The following is a 9,101-nucleotide window of genomic DNA, read 5'->3' as shown; positions in this document are numbered from 1 at the left end:
CAGCTCATCTATATATATACTATATATAGATGAGCTGACATGAGCATTAAAAACAACCTACTGTAGAATAAAATATTAATATAATTATTGTGACAAAACAAAACTGGCTCAGAGGGTAAAGCATGCACCATTGAAAAGGGGAAGTAGGTAAAAAATAGAAGAAAAAAAAAGAAAATGACATAAAAATAACAGCCTAAAGATTGTAGAAATTTGTGTTCACTTTTTTTAAGTATTCATTTTGTAGTTTTAAATGAGTATTCCTGAAACACTGCTACGATTTCCACCGCAGAATAAAGTGTGTTTTCAGTGCAGTTCTGGCTGAGGGCCTGAACATCATGGCCAGTTAGAAAAGTTAACAGGGAATCTATACGAAATTGCCACAATAAACTGGTGAAATTGACATTACAAACCTTTTCCTGAAGTTTTTGTAAGTGCTCCCTGTTGGTAGTCAACATTGGAGTTACATGATTTTTGTCTTAGCAGCACAGATGAGTTCACTAGGAGGAAACATCTGCTTCAGACATTCATCTTTATGAGCTCCAAGCAGACATTTTGGGGATTCTTAAAAGAATATAATGGCCAGACTCCTTCAAGCTGACGGTTACTGCAACAGTTAAAACCAATAACCGCTGGTTACAACCAAGATTGCACATCGTGTCAAACCTTGATGGGCTACAGCAGCAGTAGACCACACCAGCTGCCACACATGTCAGCTAGGAACAAGAAACTGAGGCTAAAATTCACATGGGCTCAACAAAATTGCCAGACTGAAAAGACTTTGCTTGATCTGCTGACTTGCGATTTGGATGGTAGGGCCACATTTTTCATGTAAACAACATGAACGGAGGGATCCATTCTGCCTTGTATCAATAGTTAGGGCTGAGTATTATTTAAACTCAACAGCGTCCCTGAGTATTGTTGCTCACCATGTCCATCGCTGCATCACCACAGTGTATTCATCTTCTGATGACTGCTTCCAGCACGATAACACACCATGTCACAAAGCTTAAACTTAAAGTGTCCCAACTTTTTTGGAAACAGTGTTGAATTTGCTAGTATCAGTAATTAATAACCATATTTTAAATATTGGCATTAACAGGATTATTTTTAAACTATCATTTCAACTTGGTGCTTTTTTAAACAAAGAGACAATGCTTGGTTAACTGGCAGAATTTAGACCTTTACTTGAGAAAGCCACTGAAAAACTGTGTTACTGCAGCTTGAGGCACAAACAACAAATGCTGCTGAGGACAAAGAGAAAGTTAAAAAGTTCAAGAATATACGCAGGACACTGTGGCATGTTTTTATCACAGAGAGCGAACTTCATCTGCAGGTCACTTCGAATATTTTACATAAACAGATATGTTCATGGCACCACAGGGTTTTTTGGATATACTATATGTTGCAGGTGTCTGTGCAGTATAATATATGAATGCTTCAGTGAGGAACGAGAAAAGCAGTTCAGCAGGTATAGTCGGTGCTTATGTTTGGAAACACAGCGGGGCAGGTTCGACTGGTGGAGGTTAAGAAAACATTTTAAAAAGAGGGTGCAGCCAATTCTGCTGAAACCATAACGCAAACAGTTAAAGATTAGGAAAAATAAATATGTGCACACAATCAAACAGGCAGCACGTGTAGTTTTCTTATTATAGGTCACCACTCGCTTGGTTAGACTCCCAGATTGCTAAAGCAATGACATAACTGTCACATCTTCTATCACAGTAGCTACAGGCACACGTTTATTTTATACAAAGCTGGTACTTATTTGAGGCCAAACTGAAATACATAACCCATTCAAATGCAGAATAAATGAACACCTGGTGGTGAGTAAGCACATAAAATGTAACAATGTGGAACATTATATCTAAATTATAGGGTCTTTCATAGCTCAGACTGTCTCTGATAGAGAAGAGTAAATTGGTAAACCACTCACAACTTCACAACTTCCACCAGTAAAGGATTTCATTAGGAAGTATCAGTGTTGTCGAAAAAAGACGTGATCCAGAAGTATTTAATGTCTGGGGACTCAAAAACACAAAGAGACTGGTGTTTAACCCCATAAACACCCTGAATTTTTCAAATGTTCACATTAAGAACACTCCCACATTTGTTCTGTAACAGGGCCTCAGCAGTAAGTCCCTAATAATCAACTTTGGCAGAAGTTTGAGATTAAAATAAATAATCTTGTCCCCATCGCTGCGTTCGAGTGAGAGTTTTAAAACTGCTGCAAAAATAAATTTCATTCTAATTAAACAGAAGTGTATGTTTGACAGTAGATGTAATGGTTCTAACGGTGATTCAGTGATACTGACACATGCCACTGGTCCTAAACCGTTTCTAAAAAAAGAAGGAGAAGCAGCACAACAATTCTGCACTCATTTAGTCACAGTAATACAAGCAGGAGCAATAATCATGCCACACTCTGGAACCTTCGAAACAGGGTGGCAGGTTGACTTTTGATAACAGATATGACCTGATACTGCACCTCCAGTGTGGAAACAGTCAAAACAACACAAGCTGATATAAGCTGACAGACTATAGTCTATATATGGACCTAGATCCAAAAATATTAGATTCTAAAAGACTTATAATAAACCTTGATAGCTTAATTTTTTACTGTTAAAGAGTCATGTCAAATAAAAATTGCATTAGAAACAACTTACAGGACTACACATAATAAGATGACTCATGATGACCAAGGCAAAAGTCAGAACATTATCCAGACTGGCTGATGTGAGGAGCCTCTTTATGCCGTAATATTCAGCTCTATCAGAGCTTTCAGAAAAGTCACTTTCGCAGTTTTATTTTCTGACATGCTTACGTAATCGCTGTTAAAGCCTCTAAGTTTCCTCAGAGCTCTCTATCTGATAACCGATGAACGTGGGATTAGTTCCCTTCTGTCAGTGACCGCTCATGTTTTTCTAGTTTCTAAAAGTAGAATGGGAGGCAGAGCCTTCAGGGATCAGACCCCTCTACTCGGAAACCAGCTCCCAGTCAGGATTCAGGAAACAGATGCACTCTTTACTTTTAGGATCAGGCTTTAAACTTTCCTTTTTATTAAAGCTGATGTTAGTGTTGAATCAGGTGACCCTGAACTGTCTCTTAGTTTCTGCAGAACTTCCCATGATGCACTGAGCACTTCTTCACTCACCTCTTTCGATTCCTCAGATGTTGATACATTTCTCTACACCTTACTGGTCACTGCAGATGGCTGCCCCTCGCTGAGCCTGGCTCTGCTGGAAGTTTCTTCCTATTAAAAGTGAATTTTTCATTCCCTCTGTCGCAAAATGGTTACTCATAGGGGTTCATTTGATACCTGAGGTTTTCTCCAGAATCCTGTACAGTATAAAGCACTTTGAGGTTACTGTTGTTGTGATTTGGTGCTATATAAATAAACTCGATTCAGTTTCCTGGCAGCAAGCCTTTCTGACTAGAGCAGTAATGTTTGAGCATATTAGTATTCATCCATAACCCTCTTCATTCATCCATGCATCTCAATTATCACGCAATTATGAAGTGACACCCACAATTTATGGATTATGTTAACCCACAGTATTTGTATACGAGGAAGTGACTGCAGGAAACAGTGGACTGTCCGGTCAATATTTCAGGAGGATAAAAGATTCAGTGTGTGCTAAAGCAGTGATACTGGTTAAACAAATACTGAATACACAAAGCTTTTCAGTGTCTAACCTCTCACCTTTAAATTTTGTTTCCTATAAGGAAAAAGAGGCTTTCCTGTTCATTCTAAATACAATCACTGAACAGCTGAACAGCTTTTTTGCCCGCTTTGAGTCTCAAACACAGCAGTCAGCCACACCACGCCAGTGACCACCACAACCCACACCAGCCTCTAATAACTCCCCACTTATTCTTGAGACACAGGATGTGATGTCACACCTCTGTGCAGTGAACCCCAGGAAGGCTGCAGGTGGAGTACCTGGGAAGGTGCTCAAGGAATGTGCCTCGCAGCCAGCACAGGTCTTCACTGACATCTTCAACCTGTCTCTGGAACAAGCCGTTATCCCATCGTGCTTGAAATCTGCCATAATCATCCCCATCCCCCAAAAAGTCACCCATAACCAGTCTCAATGACTTCCACTCAATTGCACTAACCCCTGTCATCAGTAAGTGTTTTGAGGAACTGGTTCTGTGGCACACTGTAGCCTACTACCCCTACTGCTCATTACGCTGCTCCTTGGACTTTAGCATGAACTCATGTCCGTGTTTAAATTGTCGGTGCTCAAACTGTCTGTCTGTGTCACTCCGGTATTGTGTATTTTTTTTATTTGTATGATTATTTTATTGTATAGCTTATTAAAATGTGCTGAGTATATGTGCACTTTTACAGAGCTGCTTTTAATCTTGCTATACTGTGTATAATGACGATAACGGCTTTCAACTTCAACTTCAGTCCACGTGTCCTGAGCTCGAGCTGGCGGGCTGAAGCAGCGTGACAGTTTGTCACGTTCACACTTGGTTTGGCCACATCCTGAAATCTGTCACATCAGAAACACCAAAACATCTTTATGCCAAGTTAGGATGAACTTCCTCACAGCTTTACTACACGATGTAATGAAACCATACAGAGGTTCTGTTAATAAAAATATCAGTTGACAAATAAAGGTTACATTCCAAATCTGGAGAGTTAGTGTTTGTTGATATTTCTGTTACTCTTACATCTACAGTCATGTGGAAAAAAAACCCACCCCATCAGTTCCTAAGTTTCACACATAAGTACAATACTTTAGCTTGTAACACCATTTGAAATAATCAGCGTGGAGGAATTTGGTCCCACTCTTGTTTCAGTTCATTGAAGTTTGTGGGTATTCATTCACGCACAGCATTTCAGTCAGTGTGATGTCTGCACTTTAACCGGGTCACTGCAGCACCTTGATTCTGGTGATTCCTGGTATTCCTCTTTGGCAGAAAGGTCCAGACGCCAATCTACCAAGAACGTCTGCTTTGATAACTTAATCAAGTGTATTTGATTATCAGCTGCTGCTTTCCCTCTTGATTCCTATGGAAGCAGTAAGGACATAAATGTTCACACACCGCCTCTATTTTTTGGCTCAGCTTTTGCTAAATAAATGATGACGTGGTGTAAAATGCTATGTTTCCTGACTTTTAGGACCTGCTCAGGTGTACATGATTTCTTTATCATGTCTCTCACATGACTATAACTGTTAGTTTCCACCTCGTGTGCAGCTAGCTTTCATGGAGGGGCAATCAGTTTATTTTATCAAGGTCAGTTTTTTAAAGGCAAATACTGCCCTCACTGACTGTTAGCGCTCTAAACTTAATTTACTTTTTTTTATCATATGTTTAACTTTTATGTGATCAGGCCAGACGGCCCTGAATTGTTTGCTTTATATGATAATCACAGCAATTCATGGAAGATTCAAATAAAATCGCATGTCTGCATGCATATTTATAAATAGTGTGGGTTTCATGTAACTATAAGGTTGGCAAAGAAAAGATAGAAGTCTTTGAAGGTTAAAACATTCAACGGTCACTTCAACATTAGATACAAGCACACAGTGGAGCAAATATTCATGTAATAAGATGAAGGTTATGGGGTACTGTCTGGCAGAGCAAATATGTGTGTGTTTGAGTGTGTGTATGTTTACTTGGCTATTAAAAAAAGGTATGAAAGACACCCCAGAATGTGCTGAAGTACTCCAGCGTTAGAGCAGATGGTTAAACAAACTCAAGTCATATGAGAGTCAGTTGGTTTTAAACACAACTAACTGCCTGGACCCACAGATCCAAAAACATGTGAACCATTACTGGGCCAGAGCACAGCAGAGGATGCCAACACTCAGCTGCAGTTGGTCTGATTCAGATGGCTGATTCGGGGGAGTTTGATTTGTTTGGTATATCACTGATATTACTAATGTCACTAGCCTGGCTGTAGCTCAGCAGGTAGGTAGAGCAACCTTCTACTAATAGGGAGCTCTGTGATTTGCTCGTCGGCTCCAATCTCAATGCCAAAGTGTCCTTGGGCAAGATGAACCTTAATTTGATGATGCATTCATTAAGGTAGGAAGGTTAGAGAGAAAACACTTTGGCATAGAAAAAAGTGCCTCTAGGAATGAGTGAGTGAATGAAACAAGTTGTGGGAAGCACTTTGACAGCTTAAGTAGAGTAGAACAGTGCAATATAAGAACCAGTCCATTACTTTCTGGTATTGTGGCAATACTGCTAACAACAGGTGAGTACTGACATGTCTAGAATCATATTAGCAGTCATTTAGTGTGGCTTTATACTTATAAGTTGAATATTTACTCTATTTTTAGTTTGATCTAGATTCAAGAAAATCTTGGCTTTATAGCTGCTAAGTCCTGAAACAGGGTCACCAAAACATAACACACACATAAGCTCCAGAAGTGCTTCTGCCTTCTCTGGGACTGAGGTCATTTAAGATGGTCTGAGATGAAGTGAAAAATTATCATATAGTCAGATTAATTAAAATTAGAAATTTTGAAAATCAAGTCCTGTTTGTAAGGTTTATTGTTCCCATTTTAAACAGCATTCCTGCATTTTCAGGAAGTGGCGTGTAAGATCATTCCTTGAGTAAATGCTCTTAGTTCCAATAGTTTATACTGTACACTCAGCATATACTGCAGCTGATAACATAACAGTGTTGAACTGGATGAGCAGTTGTGGATAAGCTTAAATCACAGAACTGGAAAGATGTGAAGAGGCAAAGTGAAAATGTGATTGTTCGTATGGTTGACTGCAGCTGGAAGTTCAGTAATAATCATGACAAACAAAGCAGGAGGACACGATGAAAGATGAGGAGACTCTGATGGAGGTTAACCACGCTCACGCTCACGGTTCGGCCATTTAGCTGAAGCCGTGTCATTAAAACTTAATGGTATTTTAATAAGGAGGTTTGCAGAGGCAGAGAGAGATGACAGTTCATCTTTAAATATATTCATTTAAAAAAAGAAAGGAAAGTCCAATGGCAGTTACCATGACAACAGCACCTGTGAAGGCCCTTTGAGCCGCTGAGGTTATTGGAAAAGGACATTTGATTAAAGGGACCTCTGACTCTGACGTGGGTTTATAATCAAAAAAGCGGATGATGATGTCATGGCAAAATTACTGATATGTTCCGTTTCTAATGGATACGATGTGAGAGGATGTTTAAATGTAACTTTAAGTGAGATGGTAAACAACAATGTGTCATTTCCTCCACAGTAGAGGTGTCAAACATGAGGCCTAGATGCCAGAATCGGCTGGAAAAGACTCCAATCCGGCCCGCTGAAACCAGTAATCACTTATTTATTTCTATATAATAAGATGCAAGGCTTTGGGGTGCTGTGCGTTTGTGGCGGATAGCTTAAATTTTGTATTTTAATCAATTTTACAGCTTGTCCTATTGATAAGGAGCTCCCCCACACCAAAATAAAGTCCCTGTTTTCACCATCTACAACTGAAATTTCAGATTATTTTAATGAGCTACCAGAATGTTTTCTGTAATTTTACACATTTATTTCTTACAATTTAAACCCAAAGAGTCACACTGACAGAATGACCTGACCGCCAAACATCCCAGCTCCCAGTCTGATAATGCATAAATAGGAAATATCTCGATGCGCTGAAGCTCCATAAAGAATCTGCTGGCAGTGCATAACCACCAGAAACATCAGATCCACAGTTTTCCTGGAAAACAATGTTAAGTCTGTAGTTTTAATGTGGAAGCTGATTGGTTTAAGATTATTTTCCCACAAATATGGAAAGAATCAGTTCTGTGTTATTAATGAGAAACAGATAATAGCATATTTTTGGTTGAAGTCCTCAGTGGAACAGTTGAAGTGTATAAAGATGTCAGCGTTTTTTGTTTTTCCCAGATTCATTTCAAATGATGTTTTTCAATTTAAATTAAATGTATGCCTCAGTACTTTAAACTATTATAAGGTTTGGCTGGTACAGATCTTAAATCTTTTTATTATCTTTTTATTAAATTATTTATATTGAGAGAATGTGTTTTCTAATTTAATCCAAAAGATAAAAACACCCTGGGCAATGTTGTCACAGGTCTCATAAAAACCAGTCACAAAATAATTATCCAGCCATCATAACACTTGGGCAAGCAACATACCCTATGTATGTAAAATGAGGCTATCCAGAAAGCCAGCAACGTGCGTCACAAGCCTGAATATCAGTGCTACCAGTAACATAACAAAATGCATCCTGGTGTAAAATCAAAACTAGATGATTTAAAACATTCTTAGAGTCTAAACTACTGCCTGCGTTTCCGGATTCAAATGTGCAAAGCGCCAGATTTGATACAATTGTTCTGAACTTCACATGAAGTTTTTCATTTTCTACAACAAAGATTAAAACAAACAAACAAACTGTATTATACATATGCAGAGTCATGCAAGCTACAAAGTGATGCTTGCGATATACACACAGGCCCTTTATCTGCAGAGCACTTCTACTTTTGCTTGGTGACCTTGCATAAAAAAGATCACACGGACTTTCTTTTTTAGTGCCACATCATCCTTAAGCTGATTTACCAATACACTCGTTTTTCACTTTTTCAATAATTACATCCTGGTATAAAAGTGCATATTTTTATAAATGCATCTGAGAGAGAATCTGGAACATCATAATATTTTTCATAATTTGATATCTTAGATTCAAACTATTGCAACTGCTCTTTGCGTTAAACTGCATTACACCGGTACACGAGATTGAGCTGAAAAACATAAACTATAATATTATATGAAACCATAAACTATACTATTTTACATGTAACGCAGAGGGAGGAGAGGGGAGGGGCTGGAGCTGCATCTAATAACCAGCTTGCAAAATAAAACAAAATTTAAAAAAAACAAACAACAAACACAAAAAAACGAGACATCATGATATAGACGAATTATTTGCACCGATGTGTTTTCTAAATTCTATCACACACATATACATGAAAAGTGAGCGTGAGGGCCCTCGGGGTGCCTGCTTGCTGCTGCTGCTGCGCTGAAGTCTCACACACAACCTGTCGAAAGGGAAGGGGAGCGGGCAACTTCCAAATAGTGCACATTTCATTCATAATGTTGTCAATCCAAGCCCATTATGTTAATTATTTT

Source organism: Maylandia zebra, linkage group LG6 (assembly GCF_041146795.1).
Source record: "Maylandia zebra isolate NMK-2024a linkage group LG6, Mzebra_GT3a, whole genome shotgun sequence".
Classification (NCBI taxonomy): Eukaryota; Metazoa; Chordata; class Actinopteri; order Cichliformes; family Cichlidae; genus Maylandia; species Maylandia zebra.
The sequence above is the reverse complement of the archived record's forward strand: the minus strand, read 5'-3'. Positions refer to the sequence as shown.